We start from the raw sequence: 27,138 nt of genomic DNA, 5'->3' as shown, positions 1-27,138 counted from the left end.
TCGAAGTGGGGGCGAGAGGGAGGAAATGGAAATTATAGGAGAGTAGAGACAGGCGGGCACCCAGGCATGAATCAACGTAATACTTGCTACTTTAGTGTTTATTTGTTGTAAAAATAAGACACCAGATTTCTGGCACTTCCAGGAATAGACACCGCCACAATAGACAGTCTTGGTCCACATTGTTTTCTGCAGCCTGAGACTGGCTCCTCTTTTTGTCTGAGCTGGATCTTTACAAAGCCTCCTCCCCCGACCACTCTTCCCTGGCTCCACAGGCTGGACGGATGACCCTGTCTGTCCCCTCAGAGCTCACGTCTGCGGCAGCACGCACCCTGCTCCAATGGGTGGAAATTGGCGTGGGTCAAGGTCCCCCCCAGCTGGTGATGAGCTCTCCGAGCGTGGACACGACGCCTCAGTGACCTCTATACTATCATACCACCTGGCGGAAAGCATGTTGCACAAAGGTCTGAAAAATCAAAGAGCAGAGTACAACCTACGAGAAGAGTTTTCTGGAGTGTCTGACTTTGACACTATTATTAGCGGAAGGAAGAGGACGTCCAGTGCATTAGTAAGGGGTTTACCATGGGCTGCCCCTACACACACGCAGAACCCAAAAGAATGTATGAAAACAATCATTTATTCTGGTTTGTGCTGCAGCTTCTAGTATCTTTAGACGGTGCAGAGAGTTGGGTGTCAGGGTTGGGCTAGGGAGGAAGGCAGTAGTTCATTCAACCTAGACTTTCTCTTCCTTCTCCTCTTTCCCATAACCCCTTCATCCTATATACTCTGTCCTTAGTTCTTTACATTCTTCTCTTCAGCCCCTGCCAAGGTTTGGCAAACATTCGGCTATATCTAGCTCCACCCTGAGTGGGGTGGGGGTGCAGGTGGGATAGTGACAAGGTGAGTAGATTTTCACCTGTTCCCCTCCTGACATGTTTGCCATGTGTCTCTGTGCTAAAAGAATCTATCACCTCCATTGCCTTGAGTCCCATTCCCAAATCCCATTCCCATTCCCAGCCTTGGTATGTGCCATGTTCCAGGAATAAGTAGGGTACAGGACAAAGCCTTTCACCCTGGGCTTCAGATTTTTGGCTGATGATCTCATCAGTTTCCATGTGACAGCCTGGTTCGGGTCCCCGGCACAGACTGTAGAACCTTCCTCTTCTGTGTCCTTCATTGTTTGCATGTATTTCTCTCTCCAGGGCAAGAGGAATCCATCACGTCTCTCCATGGTCACCAGCATATGACCTTGAAAGACAGTAGGGGTGGGAGGGGGGGTCACGTGCAAAACATGGATGGTCATGAGTATCACTAGTCTCATCCAAACTTTTATCAAGGCTACTTACAGAGTACCTGATGGTCCAATTTGATTTTAATTTCCGTTTTCTGTTTCTTCCTAAGCCTCCAGGGAATGAACAAATAACAAAAGAAATGGCCTACAAAGGAAAAAAATTATGAGGTGAGAATTTCACCAAGGAATTTAGTCCATATTATTCTGCTCTAGTATAAGGCCTTGGAACTGGCCTCGAACTGGGGTTTGGGGAATCTAGCGTTTGTTCCGACAGTATCTTTTTTTTTTTTTTTTTTTTTTTAAGATTTTGTTTATTTATTCATGAGAGACACAGAGAGAATGAGAGGCAGAGACACAGGCAGAGGGAGAAGCAGGCTCCATGCAGGGAGCCCGACGTGGTGGGACTCGATCCCAGGTCTCCAGGATCAAGCCCTGGGCTGAAGGCGGCGCTAAACCGCTGAGCCACCCGGGCTGCCTCCACAGTATCTTTATTAGCCAAGGAACCCGGACTATGTCTAAACCTTGAGGGCCTTCCTAGTGCCACATGTAAGGAAAGGATTGTATGAAACATGAAGGGTTAGGGTGCGTTTATTCCCCTTCGAAAGTCACGTGTCCACCTCCCGAGCTGCCCCTGCATTGGGCAGAGTTAGAATGCAGCAGGATTGCTCTTGGCCTCTCCTCGGGAGAGCAGGCCATCAGGGCTCCTGCACCGCCAAGAGCAAGCTGCGACTGCCCTCTAGTGACAGCATCCTGCCCAGACCTGGTGGCTCTGTCCACCCCACTGGCTGATGGTGGAAAACAGATCTTTCTTTTCCTTGGCAGGACTCTCTGACCAGCCGTTTCTCAAAAGACGCTTTGCCTCAAACTTCCCCCTGATCTTGCTTTGGATGGTGATTTCTGCTCTTTCTATAATATTCTGAGAACTAACCTGTATTTTTCAGGTGTCTACTATGGGTGGGGGGGACTGCCAGGCATTGAGGTGACACCTGCCCTCTCCTCTCATCATGTCCCTCTGCGGCTCGGTCTCCCTTAGGAGGGGGACATCTCAGACCAGGCATCCCCAGGATGTCAGCCTTCTGGCAACATTCCAGGAATGATGACTGAGCCTCCTTCCCCCTCTTCCATGTAGGAAAGGACCCAGTGGTACCAAGGGCACTACCTACCAATCTCCTCTGTCCTCGTGGTGCCTGGCGCAGAGAAGGCATTCTGGGAGGATTTGCCTATTGAAGGATTTGTCTCCTGGACGAATAGTTGACCTTCAGAAGTGACTCTTGGATAGATCCTGAAATTCGGTAAATTATAGACATCTCTGAGAGCTACAGGGAAGAGGCCAAGAGTCACACACGAGAGCAGACTTGGGATTTGAATTGTGGGTGCTTGATTACTAGTGACGTGATCCTAGGCACGATTCTTAACATTTAGGAGCCTGTTTCCCCAACAAGAGGTTCATGAGAATTCAATGGGACAGAGTATGTGGAGGGCTTGGAAAATGATACGCATGCAGGAAGAGGACCTTTTGGGCGCGTGACTCAGTTTGGGATGCCGCAGGGACCAATAAGAGAGGAAGGCGTCTCCAGAGGGCACCGTGGAGGTGGCACACGGAGCCATGGGAAAGACAGTGTCTGCATCGATGGGCAAGTGTGCGTGTATGTGTGTGTACCCCTGTGAGCCAGGTGTCTGGGACAGAGGGTTTCCACGTACAGTGAGGTCTCAGCTTCAGAGCCTAGAGTGTAGAGGGGACAGGTCCTCTTGGGGTAACTGTCTTTTCCAGGAAGACAGATGGTCCTGAGCACACTAGCACCCAGGGAAGTCCAATGTATGCACTAATTATGGCCTTCATCATAGGTGGGGATGCAGCGAAAGACAAAACCTGTCCTTAATAATGGGAGGGTGACAACCAGAACTCTTGGACAACTGGTGATGCTAGGACCTGGGAGCTAGACATCATTCCGGGGACATATCCACCCACTCGTGTCCCTGGGGAAAGCAGCAACAAGAAAATCCCTTTTCTTCCTCTCCTAGTTACCTACCTACCAAGGGCAGGCAAACCCCTTCTCTCCCCCCTGCCCAGCCCCCGCCCCCGTCCAGGCTCCTGTCGCTGCCAGCAGCATCGCCACCTAGATGCTCTCATCTGCTGTTGCTGGGGAGCTGGAACACGTAAATAATAGGACTGATGATAAGTAGAATTTAGCAGAAATGATTTGCTTCTGAGGAAGGAAAAATCGCTTGATGCAGACACCAGATCTCTTGTTTGACTGTTCTCAGCTCTGTGGTCCAAAGTTGACCTTGGGAGATGGATTGACAGAAACTTGTGGAGGGAGGGAAAGCAGGCACGGCGTCTCCAGGGCAAGGTCTGCGGGCTGAGAACCACGGCCTGGGCTCTGCGGGGGCATCAGGAACAGACCAGTTCGCTCCAGATCCAAGGCTAGGTCCTGCGCTTCCTGGGAGGTGAGTCCGCAGCAGGGGCCCGGAGCAGACTGACACTGACCCCCCCCCCACCCCCGGTGATGGACCGTTTTTATCTCCACTTTCAGCGTTTCTCCCTCCCCCCAGTTGGTGGGAGGAAGCCTGGGCTTTCCAGAACCTTGGAGAAAGCAACCACCCCAAAGGATCACATAGAGGACGGAGGCCTTTGTTCTTGCGGTGGTGGTGAGGCCAGTGGACTCCGTGTCACTAGAAAATTATGATTGATCCTGGGTTCTAGAGGACCCGGATGAGCCTACTAAAAGGGTCGTGTTTGGGGGCCAGGCCTGCAAGATGGGGTGCGGGAGAAAGAAGGGCAAGATCTTTCTTTCATTCTTCTGGACTAGGGCATCGTAGATTCCAGGCACAGAAGAAAAGATCAGCGTTAAAGGCTGATGCCATTCCCTTTACAGCCTGGGAAGCTTTGGGAGTATCAGCCTTTGAAACCGAGCCAGGCCAGTTGTTTCAGACATTTCGCTGTAAGGTGAGGTTGGTCTAATCAAAACCCGTAACTCAGTTGAGAAAGGAAGGATTGGGGGTCCCCAGGGCTCAGTATCTGGAGAGGGTGGCAATGGGCAATGGGCGGGATGGCAGCAAATTGTCGCATCCCAAAGTACCCACAAGCGGTCATGGGGGCATCACAAGTGTGCAGAGGACCCCAGTGGGGAGTCCAGGAGCAACCAGCATTCTGAGATCGTCGTGCCACATGGAGTGTCCTCTCATTTTCTGCTGAGGAGCTTACCAGGCATGCTTCCAGAGCAGCTCACCTTTGACCTCCTCTATGAAATCCTCCACACCAAAATAGCTCACTCTTCCCACATTATTTGGCAGCACCTTATTCGTTCTTCCATTATATTCAACGTTTTTAATTACTGTGTTAATTTATTTCACTACGTTTGGGGCCCTTAGAGTAGATGCTGTCTTTAAGTGCCTAGGCTATCACAGCTAGTAATTTATTAATTCATTCAATTAATATGAATTAGGGTTCAGGACAGCAGGCTGAAAGATAGCATGGGGGTGAGATTCTGCAGGGGACATACCTGAGTGAGACTCCAAACCTGGGTTGGGGGTGGAAACAAAGGCAAGAAAGTGCCCTTGTCCCAGAAGAATCGAGCCCTGGGCAGAGTGTTCATGTGGGGGCTCCAGCACAGGAACCCCAGGAAATGGGGTTCAGGGAGGAGCCTTGGTTGCGTGAATAGTCGGGGACTCAGTCTGAGAGCTTGGAACAGATCTCCAGCCCGGCAGAACTACGGTGACCGCCAGCAGGCTGGACTCGTTCAAGGGCAGATGGGAAACAGCCCTGAGGATCTGCAGAAATCCTTGGGGCAACTTCAGAGAAGGCTTTAGGCGTGGGGTGGGATTGACAGGGCCATTTGGGTTTTTACCCAGTGAGATTTCTAAGCTATGCTGATAAGTGAAGAAGCTGAAGAAATTAGGTCTAAAATCTAATTCTGAATGACTTCTTTTTCTCTTTGTACCCGGGGCAATGGCATCCCCATCGGCCTGACGGAAGACTTGGTGGTTGGAGAAGTGCACATCCTCCTGTTACGAGTTGAATTGTGTCACCCTCAAATTCCTATGTTGCAGTCCTAACCCCCAAGTGCCTCAGAGTGTGATCTTATTTGGAAGTAGGGTCCTTGTAGCTGTAATTAGTGAAGACGAAGTCATTAGGATGGGCTCTAATCCAGTATGACTGGTGCCCTTATAAAAATGTGAAATTTGGACACCGACTCATACACAGGGAGTGTACTATGTGAAGACGAAGAGAGAAGTTGGGGTGGTGCTTCTACAAGCCAACGGGCCCTAAGGACTGCTGGCAACTCAGCAGAAACTAAGAAACACGGAAGAGATTCTTCCTCAGAGCCTCCAGGAGGAGCCAACTCTACCAACACCTCGATTCGGGACTTCCAGCTTCCAGAGCTGGGGGTGGGAATCCCGTGCACCTGGGCGGGGTGCAGGGTGGCGGGAGGGAGCATTGGGGTTAGCCTGCCTCCCCTGCCCACGGGCTGGAACGAGAGCCACACAGAACACCCCAAGTCGGCCTTCGCTGCCCTCTCAGTATGTGGATTTGCTGACGGTGTGAAACCCTCCATCCCGTTCTCTGCACTTCCAGGCTGGAGCCGGAGCCCAGGGGTGCCCCCCGGGAGCTGTGTACGCAGCACGCTTTACATGTCAGAATTATCCGAGAAGTGAGTTGCTGCGGCCTCTTTTCCAAAGCACAATTCCCACGGCTGGTCCAGTTGACAGGTACTCTTGCAAGACGGGAAAGATCCATTTCCGCGCCTTTAACCACCTGGTGCCTGGGTCGGAAAGAGTGGCTTCAGTCACTACTTGGGAGAGCTACCTTGGTAATGCTGAGCACAGCCCTGAACAGGTTAGGGACCCTTCACGATACGGGTCTTCAATGCAGAATAACTTAGATGAGCACTCAGCTCATTCCCAATCGTCCGTCCCCTCCGTCAGATCCCTGGCTGCAGACATGGGTTTGAAGTGTCAGCAGAAAATGTGAATGTTGAGTAAATGAGTGTGAGTGTGTGTGTGTGTGTGTGTGTGTGTGTGTGTGAGAGAGAGAGAGAGAGAGAGAGAGAGAGAGATGGATGGAAATAACTGACCACAAATCTTTGATAGCTGTCTAAACAAAATAGCCAGCATTTTCAGATTGCCTTGAACACTGTTGTGTTTCCAAATCGCTGCCAAAGAGATTTTGAACTTTTATTCAGAAAAACAGGAAATGAGAGGGTTGTAAACCCCAGGGAAGCAATCTGACATTTTGAGGCCAAAGACCGACTCCCTTTGATGCACTAACAAGGACCGTTAAGTATCCTGTGTTTTGGGTTAAACAGATCCCTCTTGCTGACCTAACATTCCCCCCAGAAATATGGAGTGACCCCGAGTGAGCGGGGCCAAGCCTGAGCTCCGGATTGGAAAGGCTCTAAGGCCCTGGACCAGTGCCCTCTGTTGGCCACTCTGGGCTCAGCCAGAGGCTGTTTCTGCAGTTAAATCGTACCTATTCCAACCATCAGTTAAAAACCAAACTCATGGAATCCAGGGTGTCCAGGTAGGATTATTCTCTTCCTGCTTCCACCTGTATTGTTTCCTAGCTCCCCCTTTCCCAGTTTCTTGTGGAGTGTGTGTGTGTGTGTGTGTGTGTGTGCGTGGCTTTCATAAAATAGAATAAAGAGATAGTTCTTATTAGTCTTAATTATTGTGAAATCCACGGACATTTTGCGAGCCTCGCTCTCTGCAGTGGAAAAGCTTATTTTTCATGTAGGTGCTCTAACCTGAGGGATGTAGTCCTTATTCCTTGGGACTGTGTCTCAGTTATGCTAAGACTTAAAGCCTTTTTGCATGATATTGTCAGGTGAGAGGCCGCCCCTCGCCCACGAGAGTATAGGGAGAAGAGATGCCCAGGTCGTGGGATGGGAACACTGCAGCTTGAAGTGTTTCTCCCCACGGAGCAGGGCCAAGGGGAGGAAGGCAGAGCAAGGAGATTCCTGGGTCCCATTTAAAGAGCACTTGTATGACGTGGGAGGCAATCCTAAGAGAAAAGTGGAGAAATGTCTTGTCCCATCCTCCAGGTCTGTGGTCAACTACTGGGAAGATTGCATTAAGGGACCAGATACAACCTGCTTGGTCTTCTAGCCACTGTGGGGCATCAGGGAGGGTCTTTAAAGACCTTCTGTTGGACCTGGACCCCATTTTCACATATCTGGCTTGAGCCAACTCCTTTGTGTATCAGTAGAGCTACTTGTGTGGGGGGATGGTCTCTCTGCAGAGCTGTTTATATTTAGAATATTTAGATCTAGGTTTATCCAAAAACCAAGTCTTTCCACTATAGTCTCTCCAACTCTCTCTTCAAAAATTAAATGAACCGTGCAGTGATGGAGGAGAACAGCCGTTAGGAAGGCGGACTCTCATGTCAGACTGGTGGGTGGCAGTCCCTGCTGTGTCTCTCACTCCCTGTATGACCTGGGAAAGCCACATAACAAAACTCTGCCTCAGTCTTCTTATTTATAGCCTGGGAGTATTGATGGTGCTCACCATAGAGGGTTGTTGTGAGGGACAAGTGAGTTAATGCACAAAAGCACTTAGAACAATTCCAGGCACGCGTGAGCGCTCTCTAGTTTCTTCCCACCACCACCCTCACTCTACGACAAACACGTAAAGGGTTGAAAATAAGTCCCCAGTAACCACTACTGCATTTGTATGTGATTTCGAATGTTCTCATGAGTGAAAAAGGAGACGCTCGGGTGGGATGTCTGTTGGCACAAGTGTTCACCAACATAAAGCTTACCTGTCATCTTAGGGACGGGGACGACTTCTACCTGAGGCACGCGCAGGGCCATGTGAGGAGTTCTGGTCAATAAAATGTGAACGGATATGATTTCCGTCACCACTTTGGGGCTGAGACAGTTAAAAGCTCAACTAGGATTCTTCACTTTTTCTTCCCTTGTCACAGCAGCTATGAAGGTCAAATGTCATAGAAGATGCAGCTACAAGATGGGGGCGGGGGGCACTGATTAGCCTGGGCCCTCCAGTGACTGTGTGGAGCACAGCCCCACTAACCCTTTTTCCATACTCAGCATGACCCAGAAATGAACTTCTGTGGTGCGAAGCCACTGAAATTCAGAGTTATAACCATAGCACGGCCGAGTCCAGCAGTTCTCGCCCTGGTCCGCTTACTTGGGGGCTCTAAGTACAGATTCTCAGGTTCCATACCACACACAGTGAGTCAGAGACGGAGGGTAGGGCTAGCCATCTGGGCTTCTAACAGCTCCCTGGGTGGTTCTGACACAGGTCAGGTCCGAGAGCCACTGCTCTAACCTCTCCTGAATGCTTTCTCAGGGTCCCCTATACACAGGGACTTTGCCCCCATAGGTGGCCATGGGTGGTGCTTTGGGATGATCCATTTTGCTTGGCCCCTTTCCATTGGTAGAGATATTTAAGCACCAGCTACCTCAGAGTGGTTAGCATCGAACATGTCAAGGCCTAGGGTATTTACCTGAGGTCAACAAACCACCTGGAAATGGGTTCTCTGTTGCTTTAAGAAGGTGAGTACCTTCTTTTCAGGTTCTTTTCAGGTGTGTCTGAAAGTGCTGGGTTTATTGTACTCTCACACTCTGCTTTACCCCAAGCTGATGACCCCTAGTTCACCAAGGAGGAGTATAGAGCTCTGAGTGGTCGTTTGTCCACAGCCTGGAGCTGTATAGCTCTGCACCACATGCAGCCCTGGCGCTGTGCGTCACCCAAGGTTAAATGGTGGTAGAGAAAAATGAGGACCTAAAGACGTCGGCTGCCCTAATACACTGCTTAGTTGTCTGAGCTCAGCCGGATGTCAGTCCCGGTGTCCATTGCTGGGTCTGGCTGGGCCCCACCAGCATCAAGGTGGCGCCCAGGCAAAGGGGAGACCCGAGAGGGACAAAGCAAAGGGCTGGGGTGTAGGATCTGATCCGGGTCCCAGAGAAGTGAGAGCCTGTGGTCAGCAGAGGGCAGTGTTGCTTCAACAACCGCATAGCTCACTTGGGTTGAAGCCCCAATTGCTCCCATCCGCGTTGACAATACTGATGGAAATGACAGAGGCCAGAGGGTCTGGTTCATTTGAAGAACAGAAGCGGCAAAAGGGAGATGGACACCTACATGCCCACCATCTGTATTAGACAATTAGCATTTCCTCTATAATTCGTTCAAATGCTCCGTGCCAAAAGGTCTTATTAAAATGTTAGTGGAAGCTCCCCCATCTCAGCCCTCCGGCTAGCAGGTGCTCACCTGTGGGCACCAGTCCCAGGGCAACCAGTGCTGTGTGGAGGCCGCAGGCGTCATTAACGGTCTCAGGCATCACGTTCTCGCTGCTCAGAGGTGTGTCCCCAACCAGCTCCGTTCCTCACACGCTGTCTTTCCTTCCCTGTCTTCCCACCCCCCCCCCTTTCTCCCTCTTCCCCGGTACTCTGTCCTTTACTCCTGTATCTAAGCATGGGTCTAAATGGGGGGCTGATGGCTTAGCAGGGCCAGGTACTGGGCACCAGGGGGTAGGTGTGAAAGACACAATCTATCCCTTAAGAATTCATAGTCTTGGGGCGCCTGGGGGGCTCAATCAGTTAAACGTCTGTCTTCGGCTCAGGTCACAGAGCCCCACGTTGGGCTCCCTGCCTGGCGGGGAGCCCGCTTCTCCGTCTCCCTCTCTGCTGCTCTCCCTACTTGTGCTGTCTCTCTCTCTCTCAAATAAATAAATAAATAAATAAATACCATCTTAAATAAAAATAAAATAAAAAGAATTTATAGTCTTGGAAAGACAAATCCACTGAAGCAGGACTTAGAGGAGAAAGGCAGGAAAACATCTAAATCATGTTCTCCAAGCCGTAGGATGAATGCACATTTGAGCCTCTGACTCAAACTTTAGCAAGAGGCTCTGAAGTTTTTTAGGACTTCTTCCTCATGAACTTTCTAGAATGCATCTCATCCGTGTCTGCAAACACGTTGCAAGGTTTTCCAAGAGCCCATTCCTATGCCCAGGAGAAAAAGGGGCAGGTTCCTTAATCTGGTGGTGAGAGGGCAGCTCAGCTCATCCAAGAGGTCCCAGGTAACCCTCCCCCTGGTATTGTTAGAACTCATTCTTGCGCCCACTGGAACCATTGGGTCAGGCCCCCTATAACCACCCCAGCCAGGAACAGGTCTTAACCAGGTTTCAAGTCAGCCTGGCTCCACATCCTGGTGTACCCTTCTTAGAAGGTCGCTGTTTCCTACTATGGTGCTGCCAGAGGGACCCAGGGTGCCCCACTGGGACCTGGGTGCTGGGAGGGGAGAGGCCCCATCAGCAGCCATGGCTACACTGGCATTGGGAGATTAATGAGCCATTCTGAATAACGAATGTGGCTACAGCCAACTGTTGGCAATTAGTTAGAGCAAAGCCCTGCTGTGCTCTGGATCTGTCAGCTGGGACCTCCGAAGGATCAAAACAGCAGGAAGAGCTAGTCAGAAAGGAAGGAAGAGTTGAAACTTACTTCCCCTGTCCTAGAGCACTCTGGGTCTGTAATGATCCGGAGTTAGGCCTTCCATAACTATATGAATCCGTTACCTCTTTGATTTGAAAGACATACAAAGCAGTGAGGTGCCTTAAGGAGTCATCTTGTCTACCTTCCAGCCTCTGCTTGGGACCACACAGCAACGCTTCTCAAAGTTTACTCTGGGTAGAGTTCACCTGAACCTGGGAACCTCACTTCCAGGTGATTGCCAACACTTCTGATTTAGGGACTACACATTGAGTGGCAGGACCCATAGCCAGAGGTTGGGAGGGAGGTGAGGGGTGGGAGAGAAAGAGAGAGCGAGTACATTTATTTCATTAAGTTGAGACCTTAGTGTTCATACTTCATTCGTCATCTATATGTTCATCCATCCAACAGGGTCTACTCTGTGCAGGCAGCTGGATTCACATGCGTTGACAGGGAGATGGGTAAAAATAGCCTGGAGTAACCAGAGAGATGCACCGGGGTTAGGAATGGGACACTCAAAAAAAATAAAAAATAAAAAAAATAAATTAAAAAAAAGGAATGGGGCACTCTGGGAGGCAGGGTGGGTACTGGACTGAATCACACCAGAGTGAGCAGCTGTGGGTTCTGGGAGCCCATCCTCCTACTCCCTTCCGCGGATGTCCTTCTAAAGCAGCAGTGACAGCAGCCAAGGGCCAAGACAGGCAGTGGGGAGAGACGAGTAATGCTCACATCATCTTCTCTTTAAGAAAGAAAATGCATCTTAAAAGCAGTGGGAGCTAATTTGCTCTTCCATAATCAATCACCCAGTACAGAAAACAAAAACACTGCAGCAATCCTGGAACAGCTGAGAGGGGATGCGAGGCTGGCAGGCAAGGGGGGGGAGGCCTGCAGAGAGGATCGTTTTCTCCTTATGGGTTTAAAAGAAAATGAATCTTAAAGACATATGGCATGTGTGTGCGTATGCGTGGCTGTGTGCGTGTGTGTGTTGGGGGGTCATGTCTGAAGTGGTGCCAATCTTTTCCTGGTTCCCAAGCAGCCTCCCCCCTGCCCCGTGGTCCTGCTTCTTTTTGGATGTATGTGTGGCAGCAGGAACTTGCAGCTGGAAAGGGTCCCCGGCAGCATGGAGCTTCCTCATTTTATTTTATATTTTATTTTATTTTATTTTATTTTATTTTATTTTATTTTATTTTATTTTATTTTATTTTATTTTATGAGTGAGCAGTTGAGAGAGCAGGAGCAGAGGGAGAGGAAGCAGCTCAGGGAACATGAGGCAGCCACTTAACCCAATGGAGCCACCCGGGTGGCCCTGGAGGCTCCTCTTTAGAGTTTTCTCTCTTTAAGCTCATCCCTGGATCGCTTCTGTTCCCCTTCTGGAATCTTCCCTTCTCTGTACAGCGGGGAGATTCACTCTCCTTCCCTGTTCACATTGCTGGAAAAGTGAGGTGTTACTAAAACTGACATAACATAAACTGCCAGAGGAGCTGGTGGTCTGGCTATTTCCATCTGGGTCTTGGGTTTGGGGTGAGGAGGAGAGGAGGACAGCCCAAGTTGGTCTCAGGCAGTAGTTCTGGAAGGAATAGCTTCTCAGAAATGCCATGTGGCACCTGCACCGTCTCTAACTGCCCCTGTCTCACCGTTCAGAGATGTGTCCCCAACCAACTCCCTTCCCCGCTTTCTTTCCCTGTCTTTTCTTTCTCTGTCTCTCCCTTTACCCTCGTACCCTCTCCTTTACCCCTGTATCTAGCATGACCATATTTTTCTTTTTTTTTCTTTTTTTTCATATTTTTCAAATTAAAAATTGGAATTCAGCCTGACAATGGGTCAGAGTGTTTGAAATCTGGATGTTTACAGGCATTCTAGAATGTAGGATCACTCTAAATACCCTTCTTTATGCTTCCTCCTTTGCCCCACTGCTGCTCTGGGCTATAACTACATGGTCATAAGACAACCAGTTGGGGTCAACATGATGCCAAATATCCAGATGTTTAGAAATGTCCAGATGGTAGATTTAATCTTGCAGTTTTGTTTATTCTGGGTGCTTAGTGCCCTGTGGACACAACTCAACAAAAACAAAATAGATGAATAAATAAAGATGACCTCTATAGCGTAAGCAGTGAGCTGTTTAGCATCTTGTCTTCAAAACAACTGGTGGATAGACTGGGAGTTTTTTCTTCCTGCTGACATTGTTTTGGTGTTATGCTGTGTAGACTTCACATAAGCTGTCTCTCCCATGTTCTCTGGGGACCCTCCCAGGAAAGAGACTCTTCTAATGAAAGATCAGCCTGAGAAAGAAAACCATGGCTTGGTTTTCTGGAGCCATGGGGTCTGTGTAATAGTGAGTGGAGTCCATCATCCAAAACCCTATTACATCATCCATCCACCTATCCATCCATCCATCCATCCATCCATCCATCCATCCATCCATCCATTTATCCAACCACCATCCATCCCCCTATCCACTTCATTTATCCACCTGCTTCCTTCTCCTCCCTATTTCTCTTCTTCCCTTCTTTTTTTTTACTTTCTCTCTTCTTCCCTTTCTCCTTCCTGCCTGCCTTCCTTATTTTCCACTTTTAAAACTTATATTCCTTCTATTTTCCCTGCACTGAGCTAGCTACTAGTCTTTGCCTGCTATCACTGAACTTATTGGGTGAGGCATGTGTGCACACAGCTGTTACAATGATGTTGTAGAACATATAGGTTGCATTTCTCCCCTAGACCCATCCCTGGACATTCCCACCTTCTCTTGGTTTTAAGTTTCTTCCCTCTTCAAGGTGGGGGCATTAGTTCCAGGAGTTCAAAGAATTGTAGAGAAGGGCTGCTCCTTTGTAGTAGCTAGGTCTCCTTCCAGACAAGATGGATGGCTGGAAAAAGGAGCAATTTGTATATAAGAATTTGAATGGTATCTTTTTATTTCTTCTCTCTCTGGAGCTCTTAATTCATGTTTCTTCACAGAATAACTGCTCTCCAGTCATGGGGAGCAGCAAACCTCTGATGAGACGGAGGACATTTCTTCCCTAAGAAAGTCCTGCTCTAGCATCATCACCCCCTAGTGGGAGCAGATGGACAGGGAAGCACAGCCATTCATTTATTTCAATTCTGGCTGGTGTCTGCCCTGGTGGGAGAGTGTAACCAAGAAGACAGAAGGCTCATGGCTTTTGGAGCTTAATTAAACATATTTACAAAACCCAGTCCCTGTTAGCTAGTGAGGCACAATGAGACAGAGACTGGTATTGTGTTGTAAGATTAATAAAGCAATTAAATAAAGACTGCAGCGGCTTGGCAACCCCATTGGGGCAGGAGGCAATTTTGACAGCTGCTCTTTTCTGATGATTGCCACAAATTTTAGAAGAAAAGACAGCCTGGTCTTCCCCCATTCCATGAGAGAATACCCCAGGCTGTTGTCTTGTCTAATGGCTCACATGGCAAGTCAAGTTGTTTTCCGAGCCTGTAGGTCAGATGTCATATTTGGCCAACTGGGAAAAAAAGAAAACAAAAGCTATTTCTTTCCCTCTAATCCTTTAAAAAATATCAAAACCCACCACTGTGAGACCATTTATTTCTTGCTGCAATGTACCATTTGGGGGGGGCAGGGGAATTCTGGGAGTCCCAGCAGGACACTGAAGAGGGGCTCCCTGTGGGTGGAGGCCCCACCTCCAGCTAGTCTGTCTCCTATCCTTTTTTCTCAGTGTTAGCATATGCGCCTTCAGATCTCTACTTCTTTAAAAGTCAAATCACTGTTTGGATTTTTACAAGTGTTATACTAGGTTCAAATGAAGGCACCCCCCTCCTCACCATTGTCTGGGGCATAATTAGTAAAAACAGACCCTTTTGCTAAGTGCAATGAAGACCTTTCTTCTGTGAAGCAACACATACCCTTATTCAGGGAATGGCAGTGAGAGTGGAGCCCCACACAGCTCTCTTTCTTCAAGATCTGCAGGCATCTCTTTCCTCGGCCCAAAGGCTTTCTGCTTAAAAGTGTAATGAGACTATGGCCAAAGAGGTCCCCACTTGATGGGATATGTCAGTCAGGAGCCCCTGCCTTCAGTGATATCAAAAAGCATGAAAGAAAGAGTGGCAGGGGCTTCCTACCCTGGCCCCGGTGTGGGAGCCCTGTGTGCTCTGGGGGGGTCCTGGGGTCACACCAGCTACCTTGGCTTCCTGCCCACGGCTGTTAGAAGTGCTCCAGAGGATCAGGAGTTTGGAAAATGTTGATGGGACTGGGCAAGTCAGAAAAGATTCTGAGTGTTTTAGTTCTCTCATTTGCAAAAAAAACAAAAAACAAAAAAAACTGAGGAGGGATAGTAATTATTATAACAATAAAAAATCAATTATAATAAAATAATTATAATAAAGTCAATTCTGTCCCTTTATAAAATTGGCGAAGAAGCAAGGCGAACAATGGGCTTGGAGACTTCTAGATAAATGTGAATATTTGTACTTAGCTGGTAGTCCCTCCATTCCTTTCTGTCACAAAATAGGGAATGAATGAATGAGACTGACCTGGGACATACCAATTACGATCTTGCCCAGTTGTTTAAACTCTGAGAGCTTCATTTTAAGTGGGTGTGGTTTGAAATAAAAAATGTGGACTTTGGCATCATGATCAGACCTTCTTTTTTTAAAAATATTTTATTTATTTATTATGAGAGAGACAGAGAGAGAGAGGCAGAGACACAGGCAGAGGGAGAAGCAGGCTCCCTGCAGGGAGCCTGATGTGGGACTCGATCCCGGGACCTCGGGATCACGACCTGAGCCAAGGGCAGACGCTCAACCCAGGCATCCCATGATCAGACCTTCTTATTTACTCTTTAACTTTGGAAGGTGTGTTTGAGTCTCATTATTCTCATCTGTAGAATGGGAATGAGCATAATTCTTACCTTATAGGGTTATTGTAAAGATTCATTAACATCACTAATGTAAAGCTTACAGCTCAGTGTCTGCGACTTAGTGGTCATCATCATCATCATCATCATCATCATCACCATATATGATAACCTTAATTATTCTCATTAAAAATGAGATTATGTCTATTAGCATCCTGCACAGTGTCTGGCACGTAGCAGATGTTCAGTATATAAATAAAGGTCCTGTCTCCTCTCCTTCCTACATGAATGATCCAAACCATGCATTAAAACAAAACAAAACTGGCCCAACTGTGTTTCCTGTTTAATAGAAAGGCTGTTGTAACACAGAGTGAGTGGATAGAGCCAAAAAAGGTCCCATGCCTTTACAACTCTGGCCAACAGGGTCACAGCTTTCTCCAGGGGAAAGAAATGCCTTCAAGGAGCCAGCTGGGAAGAACAAGGAAAGATCACAAGTCATGAGCACTGGGTGTTATACTATATGTTGGCAAATCAAACTCCAATAAAAAATATACGAAGAAGAAGAAGGAGAAGGAGAAGGAGGAGGAGGAGGAGGAGGAGGAGGAGGAGGAGGAGGAGGAGGAGGAGGAGGAGAAGGAGAAGGAGAAGGAGAAGGAGAAGGAGAAGGAGAAGGAGAAGGAGAAGGAGAAGGAGAAGAAGAAGATCACAAACCCCAGGCAGCCCCAGGCTGACTGCTGCGGCCCGGACCCCCCTCACCCATCGCAAAAGCAGTGAGTGTCCTGCAGAGGTGTTCACATGCCTCCTACCATATCCTAAAATCTAGGTAGCACACCCCCCCGCCCCGGCACCCTTAAGTTAACATCTACAGTTTTCTCCCTAAACTGAAATCTTTTCAAGATATAATTTCAGGGTATTATATACACTGACTCTTTAAAGTGAAACCATTATCCCTTATTAAATGTATTCAGTGGAATCCAAATACCACAGTGATTTGATATCCACCATCATCCACTTAAAAAGCACACGAGCAAACTGTTTCTTTAACATCAGGAAATTTTATTTCATTCTCTTTCTTAAACTCATCTTTCCCTTCTATGTCTCACAGAGTTTTATTCTAATGTGGTGTGTTTTTATGCTTGATAGTCCTTGGTGGTTGCCCAATATTATGTATGAAATAATATTATATGTGTAATGTGATGTAAATACTAAAAGGATTTTTTTTAATTTAAATTTTGGTTAGTTAACATATAGGGCATTATTGGTTTCTGGAGTAGAATTTAGCGATTCATCACTTACATACAGCAGCCAGTGTTCATCACAATAAGTACCCCACTTCATACCCATCCCCCACCTAGCCCATCCCCCCACCCACCTCGCTCCATCAACCCTGTAGTTTGCTGTCTATCGTTAAGAGTCTGTTATGGCTTGTTTCCCCTTTTTCCTTTTTTTTTTTTCTTTTTCTCCTTCCCATATGTTAATCTGTTTTCTTTCTTAAATTCCACATATGAGTGAAATCATATGGTATTTGTCTTTCTCCAACTAACTTATTTCTCTCAGCATCATATACTCTCCAGTACGTCATTGCAAATGGCAAGATTTCATACTTTTGATGGCTGAATAATATTCCATTACACACACACACACACACCATGTCTTCCTTACTCATTCGTCAGTCAATGGACATTAGGGCCTTCTCCATAGTTTGGCTATCGTTGATAGTGCTGCTACAAACATTGGGTTGCATGTACCCCTTCAAATCTGTATTTTTAATCCTTTGGGTAAATACCTATTAGTACAATTGCTGGATCATAGAGTAGCTCTAACTTTTTGAGGAACCTCCAAACTGTTCTCCAGAATGGCCACACAAGTTTGCATTCCCTCCAACAGTTCAGGAGGGCTCCCCTTTCTCCACATTCTCACCAACATCTGCAGTTTCCTGGGTTGTTAATTTTAGCCATTCTGACAGGCGTGAGGTGGTACCTCATCATGGTTGCGATTTGTATTTCCCTGGTGATGAGTGATGTGGAGCATCTTTTCATGTGTCTGTTTGCCACCTGGATGTCTTCTTCGGAAAAGTATCTGTTCATGTCTTCTGTCCATTTCTTAACTGGATTATCTGGTTTTGGGGGGGTTGAGTTTGTTAAGTTCTTTGTAGATTTTTTTTTCTTTGTAGATTTTGGATACTAGCCTTTTATCACATATGCTCTTTGCAAATATGTTCTCCCATTCCATAGGCTGCCTTTTGGTTTTGTTGATCGTTTCCTTTACTCTGCAGAAACTTTTTATCTTGATAAAGTTCCAGTAGTTCATTTTTGCTGTTGTTTCTCTTGCCTCCAGCGACGTGTCTAGTAAGAAGTTGCTACGGCCAGGGTCAAAGAGGTTGCTGCCTGTGTTCTCTAGGATTTTGATGGTTTCCTTTCTCACATTTAGGTCTTATATCCATTTTGAGTTTATTTTGTGTATGGTGTAAGAAAGTGGTCCAGTTTCATTCTTCTGCATGTGGCTGTCCAGTTTTCCCAACATCATTTGTCCAAGAGACTGTCTTTTTCCCAGTGGATATTCTTTCCTGTTTTGTCAAAGATGAGTTGACCATATGGTTGTGGGTCTATTACTCAGTCTTCTATACTGTTCCATTGATCTATGTGTCTGTTTTTGTGCCAAGATCATACTTTCTTGTTGACTAAAGCTTTGTAATATAGCTTGAAATCTGGAATCGTGATGCCTCCAGGTTTGTTTTTCTTTTTCAGAATTGCTTTGCTATTTGGGGTCTTTTGTGGCTCCATACAAATTTTAGGATTGTTTGTTCTAGCTCTGTGAAAAATTCTGGTGGTGTGGTGATAGAGATTGCATTAAATGTATAGATTGCTTTGGGTAGAATAGACATTTTAACAATATTTGTTCTTGCAATCCATGAGCATCGAATGTTTTTTCCATTTCTTTGTGTCTTCTTCAGTTTCTTTCATGGGTGTTCTGTAGTTATCAGAGTGCAGATCTTTTACTTCTTTGTTTAGGTTTACTCCTAAATATCTTATGATTTTTGGTTTAATTATAAACGAGTTTGATTCTTTGTTTTCTCATTCAGCTGCTTCATTATTGGTGTAGAGAAATGCAGTAGATTTCTACATGTTGATTTTTATATCCTACAGCTTTGCTGAATTCATGTATTAGTTCTAGCAATATTTTGGTGGAGTCTTTTGGGTTTACTCTATGTAGGAGTATTATATTGTCTGCAAATAGTGAAAGTTTGACTTCTTCCTTGCTGATTTGGATGCCTTTTATTTCTTTTTGTTATCTGATTGCTGAGGCTAAGACTTCTAGTATTATATTAAATAGTAATGATGAGAGTGGATATCCTTGTCTTGTTCCTGAGAGTAGGGAAAAAGCTCTCAGTTTTTCCCCATTGAGGATGACATTAGCTGTGAGTCTTTTGCATATGGCTTTTATGATGTTGAGGTATGTTTCATCTGTCCCTACTTAGTTGAAGGTTTTTATCAAGAAAGGATGCTATATTTTGTCAAAAGCCTTTTCTGCATCTATTGACAGGATCATATGGTTCTTATCCTTTCTTTTATTAATGTGGTGTATTACACTGAATGGTTTGTTAATATTGAACCACTCCTGCAGCCCAGAAATAAATCTCACTTGATCATGGTGAATGATTCTTTTAATGTGCTGTTAAATTCAATTTACTATTATTTTATTGAGAATTTTTGCATCAGCGTCCATCAAGGATATCAGCCTGTAATTCTCCTTTTTTAGTAGGGTCTTTTTCCGGTTTTGGAATCAAGGTAATGCTGGCTTCGTAGAATGAGTTTGGAAGTTTTCCTTCCATTTCTGTTTTTTGGAACAGTTTGAGAATGGGTATTAATTCTTCTTTAAATGTCTATATCCCAGAAAAAAAATTAAATATATTTTTAACTATGGTAAAAAAAACACACACACATAACAAAATTTACCATCTTAACTATTTCTTTTTTTTTTTTTTTTCAGTTGGCACCATACCCAATGTAGGGCTTGAACTCACCACCCTGAGATCAAGAGTTGCATACTCTACTGAATGAGTTAGCCAGATGTCCTTCCATCTTAACAAGTTCTAAGCATATAATTCAGTAATGTAGGTGCACACACAGTGTTGTGTATAATGAGAAATGTTAATCTTAAAATATTCCTACAAGGTTCAAATGTTAATATTACTTCTTGACTGAGTGATCATCATAAGTGTACAAACAATCAAAATAACATAAATATAACATTTCAAAATACTAAATTAAATAGAAAAAATGTATCAGGACTACATTTCTTAATGAAATTAATATGATTCTCCCAATTAGATAAAAACTATCACCTATTATAGAGTAAGGAAGGGCACAACATCACTTCTATTCTTTTTGGAAACTTATTTGTTTCGTTTTCATAGATGTGAACAGTGCTTACCTGAACAAATTGGTAGGAATAGAAGATGTCTATTGTGATAACTTTACTGATTATTTGAACTCTTTGGGTTCAGTGCCCCAGATTGCTTTCTCAATTTCTGGAGTATCCAAAAAGCCTTTTGCAAAAAATGTATTCAATGACTACTTTTTAAAGATTTTATTTATTTGAGAGACAGAGAGAGCATGATAAAGAGAGAAAAAGGGGATCGCTGGGTAGCTCAGAGGTTTAGTACTTGCCTTCGGCCCAGGGCATGATTCTGGAGTCCTGGGATCGAGTCCCACATCGGGCTCCCTGAATGGAGCCTGCTTCTCTCTCTACCTGTGTCTCTGCCTCTCTCTCTCTCTCTCTCTCTCTCTGTGTCTCATGAATAAATAAATAAAATCTTAAAAAAAAAAGAAAGAGAGAAAAAGCATAAGCAGGGAGGTGGGGCAGAGGGAGAGGGAGAAGCAGACTCCCTGTTGAGTATGGAGTCCAACCATCTAGGACTCAATTCCAGGGCCCTGGGATCATGACCTGAGTCAAAGGCAGATGGTTAACCCACTGAGCCATCCAGGCACCCTATTCAATGACTATTAATTACATTTTTTAAATGTTTTTCACCTTGTCTAATCCAAGTTATGAAGAAAGGGCTGGAAAATTAAAATAGTATTAATTTCAATCCACTTACCCAATGAGGTTTTTTTTAAATGAAGTGTTTTTATTTTATTACATGCTTAAGTATCTTTTTGTCAAATCTCAGAACTCAGATTTAGCTAATTCAATTTATGGAAAATACCTGTGCATAATCTATTTAGCAAAGCCAGTCTTGTCAAACCAGTTGCAAATCAGACTTAACTTCTCTAAGAAAAAGTCTGACTTAAATTTTTAATTTAGATCAACATTACAGTGTATTTTGACGAATATTATGAAAACCACCATTAAGAAGGATTACTTCTAATCTTGTAAAAAAGATTACTAGAAGCAGTCAAGATTAAAATCATGAACGATATAATTAATCAATTTTATGACGAGTTATAAAAGCAAGAATAAATCTATGTTTCTCATCACTTAGTTTGCCATAATTCAATGTTATGTGCAGCCCAAATTGTAAGCCACTTATGAAACAAAAAACATGATAAAAGCTATGTTATTTTTAAGTAAATGTGCATGCATATGTCTACTAAACCTTGGAGTTGGCTTTGGGAATAATTAAATAAGAACCTTGTATGAAAACACAGAACTGACTCCTTTAATTTCATTAAACAGCGAGATAAGCTCTCCAACACATTTATGAAAAGAGAAAGGTATATATTGCTGACAATAAATGTGTCTAGCAGCTAGTATTTAGTTTTCCTTTTTGATTAATAGGCGATGTAGGAGGAAAAAAATTTTAAAAATTTTATGAGATAAAATAGTCACAGGATTGATTGTAATTGGAATACATATCTCGTTATTTGATAAAATAGATTTTAACTACCTATTGAATAATGCATATTGCATTCAAAAGTAATCACATAAAATTTTTATCGGTGGGTTTTATCCGGTACAACTTGTCAAATTTAGTAATCTCCGAAAACGTTTTCAGTTGTGTTTAAAAGAATTAGCAAACCAACCCTGGTTTGACTGTTCAAAGATTTTTTTTTTTTTTCGGTTCCTTATAGGGTTGCATATTGAGCATAGCTGAAAGGGGTTGCTTATGTCTAACATGGGGGTGGAAGGAGCACTTTTAGTCTTTATTATTCCTTACAGTGCTATCTTTTCTTTCTTCTCCCCAGACCCTGTCAAAAGCAATGCATTCTTTGACAGGACTTGAGGAATGCAGACATGACATCGTTACCAGAACAGTGCCACCAGGCCCACTGCCCGTACTCTGTAACATATTAAAGAGCACTTCTATGGATGCCTGTTAACTAAGCTTGCGGCTTTCCCCTAACTAAAAAAAGGGGTAAAACAGGGAAGGAATGGAAGTCCCAAAGTGGACTAATTGCACCTTAAGTCATCAATAGGGAGACTCACCCCAAAATAACATTTTCTAAAAATTTTAAAGGATTTTATTTATTTATTTGAGAGAGAGTGAGTGAGCGTGTGTGCATGTGTGAGTGGGGAGGGGGCAAAGGGAGAGGGAGAAGCAGGCTCCCCACTGAGCAGGGAGCCTGAGTGGGGCTCGATCCCAAGACCCTGAGATCATGACCTGAGCCAAAAGCAGTTACCTAATGGACTTAGCCACTCAGGTGTCCCCCAAATAATATTTTTAATTGTCCTTCCTGTTTGGTGCCCTGAAGGATTCTATACCCTAGGAGAGTACACCATGGTGAGGTTGGGAATGAGGGAGGGAAGCGCCTGTCTTTTGTAGCATGGGACAAGGGCAGTTAAGAAGGGGGCAAAGCGAGAAAAGGAAACTCCTACGACACCAGGAAGTAGCATGAGTGGGATCTGAGAATCTTCACTTGAGAAAATTAACCACACCTGCAACCCCCGCAGAAAGTCCTGTTGTATGGAATGTTTTTGTCCACCATCTATACACCACACACACACACACACACACACACATACACTCACACTCAAAATGTACTCCCATTCTCATACACCTTCACACTCACTCTTGCACTCATGCACACATATACACTCAGAAACTCACGTACTACACATACACCCTCACACACCTCCTCACACTTACATACACTCACAAAATCTCACATGTTGGAACATACACTGGCATTCACACACACTCATGCTCACTCGCACACTCATGTACTCACTTCCATACACACCTACAGTCACTACAGTCACACACATTGCAGAGGCTGGTGGAAAGCGAAGAGATGTTTTTGATTCGCTTGGGTCTGTCAGTACAGCTTCATGCTCCAGTTCTAAGACCACTGCTTTAGGACGGTAGCTGTAGCTTCCCTTACTTGGGCTACAACTCTTGCTTCCTTTTTAGGAGACTGGGGGGGGGGATTTTTTTTTTTTTTCATGGAAATATTCAGCTCTTTGCTCTTCTGGGATGATAATGGTGCTGGGTCCTAGCAAGTGCAAGCTAATTCCCCAGCTGCCCACTGCTGTGCCAGCAAAGTGCTGCCTGCCCTGGGAATCAGCAGTGATTCTCCCTGAGGCAGCCAGGGAGACTTGTCCTAATAGCATAAGAGCCTAGGAATGTACTTAATTAATTGTCGGTTCTGGCATCAGTTACTAGCAGGCAGCAAACAGGAATCATTATTAAAGTGCCCGGACGCACTTGTCCCCTGTGTGTGCCTGCTTGCCCGGAGAAAGGCAGCATGGTAGCCTGATGAGACAGTCACCTAAAGATATAGTTCCAGGCGTTCCCCAGTTGTGTTATGTGACCTCATGTAAATAAAAGACCCTTCTGGGCCTCCCATCAATGTCTGCAATGTGTGTGAAAGCAAGTACGTGTGAGTGTGTATGTATGTGAGTGTATGAGTGTGTGCAGGTGTACGTGAGTGTGGACGCATGGTGCATGTAGGCATGAGCATGTTTTAGTTGTGGGTGTGAGGTTGTGTGAGAGAGTTCAAGTGTATGACATGACTGCATGTGTGTGAGGGTGTGAGTATATATGTGTTTGAGGACAAGAGTATTTTTAAGCATGAAGGTGTGTGAGTGTGTGGTGAGTATGTGTGCACATGTGTGTACATGTGGATGGTGGAGAAAGAGAGGGTGAGGCAAAAGGGAATCTTTAAGGGAATGTGGAAAGCATCTCAGTGTCTCCCAGGGATGGGTGGGGACACATGAGATTATGCTTCTTCCTTCAACAGACACTGATTTGGTACATATGGCACGTGGTTGCTGCTGGGCTTAGTGTTGGAGGTGAAGGGCAAACAAGACAAACATGGTCCTTGCCCACATGAAGCCTACAGTCTTGGATTCAGATTGGAACACAGGCTTTAGCAACTGAGTGTGAGAGTTACGACGGGGGCTGGGAGCACCAAGGAGGAGTACCCCGTCACGAGAGGCAGTGCCCCATCTGTCGTTGGGGCCTTGTTTTTTTAAAAAAGATTTTATTTATTCATGAGAGACACAGAGAGAGAGGCAGAGACATAGGCAGAGGAAGAAGCAGGCTTCCTTCAGGGAGCTTGACACGGAACTCGATCCCAGGACCCCAGGATCCTGACCCTAGCTGAAGGCAGACGCTCAACCACTGAGCCACCAGGGGGCCCCACTATTTTATTCTTTAATTACATGTTGAAGTGATAACATTTTGGATAGACTAATTTAAATAAAATACATTGTTAATGATAAGATCACCCATTTCTTTCCACTTTTTTCCAATGTGGCTGCTAGAAAACTTAAGATGGCACAAGTGGCTTGTATTCTTTTGCCATTTTTCTATTGGCTGGCACTGCCTGAAGCAACAAAAGCCATCCAAGCAGAGGCTCAGAGGTGGGTGACAGTTGAGGTGTCTGGGGACAGGAATTGCCAAGCTCAGGGTTTGAGGGAGGGCTGGCGAGAGCTGAGGCTGGAGAGGTCACAGGGCAGCGGCATGAAAGGCCCACAGAGCCCTTTCAAAGCATCATTGATGCAACAGGAAGGATTGTAAGCAGGGACAGGCCTTGAGCAGATTGATGTGCATTAGAAGTCCTCCTCTGGCTTCCTTGTGGAACGTGGAATGAAAAGTGGACGCAAAACCAAAGCTGGGAAGGCAGAAAATTCTAGCAGTGGTCCAGGCAACAGAAGACAGTGGCCGGGCTGGGGAGTTCTTGGTGTGTTGTGAGAGAAGTGGACCACCGATTGGAGTACATTTATTAGAGACACACAGGAGTTGTTTCAGCAAGGAATCCCGCAAGAACCAGTCTCCAGAGTTGGCTTCTGACCGTCATGGGATCCTCAAACCACAGACTGATGGGGCAGGAAGGGAGCGTGGAGGTTACCTGGGTGTTCTTCTTCAGGGGTTCTGATTGATGGGGCCATTTAATCCCAAACCCCCCAAACCAGATGAGATAGGTGCTTTGCTTCCTGGGCTCCAGAGAGGGGAGATTTTCTTCCCCACAGAGGCTTGTTAAAACAGCCGCAGCTTGAGCGCACCCCAGGGAGCAGGCCAGAAAGCCTGTTTGCCCATCTGATGAGCCACGTCCCAGAGGAAGCTCTGGATGCTGCTGTCCCACAAAATATTCAGATTAGTGGCTCTAGGTTCCCTTTCTGCAGAGGTCTGTGCCTTGGCTGATGCTTGGGGATGGGTGGGTGCCGGTTGAGTCTGGGTCCCTGGTGCTGCCTACTTTTCCAGCCCCCAGATAACAGCCCCTGGAGTTTGATGCACTTGACTAAGAAAATTAGACACAGCTTGGCGGCTGCCCTTAACAGTTTCCTGACTGCTGCTCCTATTGCTGATCCTGTTCACTACCCCCAGACGACCCCTGATTCTCGCTTTGTAATGCTGATTCTAATTACTTTCTCCCCTCCCTCAAAAACCTTCCAGGGTTTCCCCCCACCGAGATGGAAGCCAGCACTCCTTAGCAGGCTATTCAAGGCTCCCTACCATCTGGTCCTCTTTCCTTCAGACCTCAAATCCCATTGTTCTTTCCAAGTCTCTAACCCTCTAATGATGCCAACCACCTGCTAGTTGGAGAACATGCTACACCTTGCTTCGTGCTGTTCCTGCCTGCTGTTACCTACCCACCTTCTCTCCCTAGACGTAGTGTGCATATTTTCCAGGGCCTAAGGAAAACTGCTGCCTTCTCAAAGCCTTCTCTTTTGTTTCTGGTTGTAATTAATCCCATCCCCTCTGCTCTTCCGCAGATACCTCTGTTTAGCACTGGTGCTAGCCAGCCTTGTGTTATTATTTCTAGTTGCCGTGTTTTCTCTCCCTTTTATGCTGAGTTCCTTATGGGCAGGGACTCTGCCTTCTTTGTGCTCATAACCTGAGGGTATATAATAAATATTGGCTGAATGACTTTAGGGAGGCCTTGGGATTGATAGTGTCCCACCTTCAGTATTGCCTTGAGACCTGGCAAGGAAGCAGGGCGGGACCAACCAGGGTGAGGTAAGGACTCCAGAGCATACAATTTAAGTTGCTCTCAGTTGCTGGTCGTGTGCTTGCTTGACCCTGGGAGCTAGTACTTCTTAGGTGCCTCACTCGCCTCACCCTCAGCCTTGGCAGAAAGGAAGGATTGGAGTCTTGGGATTCAGAATGAGTCCATCAAGAGGGACAGGCCAGGTTCCATGGGGTGTAGTTCCTCCTCTCATGCTGACATGGAGCTGTCTGGACAAGCAAGCCCAACTCATGCCCAAGGGGTCCCCGGAACAATTCCAGAGCCCACTGGTACCAGGAAAATGGCAGGCTGCCAAAAGATGGAAGGGTCTCAGGAATCTGGAATGGCTAACGTTTGGAACACTTTGTAAACAGGCAGAAGGACAGCCCTCACACACAGTCTCTTGAAGGAACAAGGTACCAGCTTGTGGGCTGGGGCGTGGTACCAGAAAATATAGCCTTAGAATACAGAGCTAGGAAAAGCAGAGCCCCTAGCTGTTGACTGGGGTCTAAGGCAAGATCAGGTTTTATGGGACTTGGAGTACTAGCATAACTAGTTAGAACTTATGAGTGGGGCCACGTTTCCATGGGCTGACCTCAGTGAGGCTGGGGTGGGGGTGTGTGGAAGGAACCACATCCTGAGAAAGGGCTACATCCTGGTGGGAATGGGGTCAATGAGGACATTTAGCCCATGATACTGGGAACACTATGCCTTGTACCTGATGGTATCAAAGACGAGTAAGGGGAAGGGGTCACATGAAGCCCAGCACTCAGCTCTTGGCTAAGAAGCCCATCTCTGAGGATGTGAAAGAGTCCAGGTCAACCTGAAGAAAGGGGGTACAGGAAGGGAGAGGGGTGAAACAGAGGCTATTTAAATATGGCTATGATATATCAGGATTGGTTTGAGGAGGGGGCTTTACTGGGCTTTCATGAAGAGCAGCCAACAGATCCAGTTAGAGGGCTCTAGCAGTGGTCCCCTATTACCACGTCATGGACTAGCGGAGTCAGAATACTCAGGGACTCATGTTAAAAGTAGAGTCTTATAAGCTTCAAACCTTGGAGATTCTGGTTCTGCCAGTCTAGAGTCTATTTTAACTGAGCTCTCAGGGGGATATGCAGCCTGATTTGGGAGCCACATTTGGCTGAGAACAAAGTTAAAGGGGCAAAGTGGCTGACAGGTCA

The 27,138-nt window shown here is 46.0% G+C and overlaps 2 long non-coding RNA genes across 4 annotated transcripts in view; one reads left to right on the top strand and one right to left on the bottom strand.

Annotated features, from left to right (window-relative positions):
• Window positions 1-616: 616 nt before the first annotated feature.
• Window positions 617-9,640, bottom strand: LOC112648340 (uncharacterized). Its single transcript, XR_003128938.3, has 5 exons — window positions 9,518-9,640; window positions 5,921-6,051; window positions 2,452-2,570; window positions 1,344-1,433; window positions 617-1,245 (listed from the first exon to the last, which is right to left on the bottom strand). It is a non-coding gene; the product is annotated as an uncharacterized LOC112648340 (long non-coding RNA).
• The window catches only part of LOC112648341 (uncharacterized), a 40,399-nt gene continuing 16,480 nt past the window's right edge, over window positions 3,220-27,138 (top strand). Inside the window, exons 1-2 of one of the 3 annotated variants that reach the window (XR_007411797.1) lie at window positions 3,220-6,809; window positions 15,987-16,333. This is a non-coding gene — a long non-coding RNA (uncharacterized LOC112648341). Of the gene's footprint in view, window positions 6,810-15,842; window positions 16,334-27,138 lie in introns of those variants that run through there. The other 2 variants (XR_003128939.3, XR_003128941.3) reach the window with 2 other exon arrangements.

This window comes from Canis lupus, chromosome 7 (genome assembly GCF_003254725.2).
Source record: "Canis lupus dingo isolate Sandy chromosome 7, ASM325472v2, whole genome shotgun sequence".
Taxonomy (NCBI): domain Eukaryota; kingdom Metazoa; phylum Chordata; class Mammalia; order Carnivora; family Canidae; genus Canis; species Canis lupus.
This window is presented reverse-complemented; position numbering and strand designations above follow the sequence as displayed.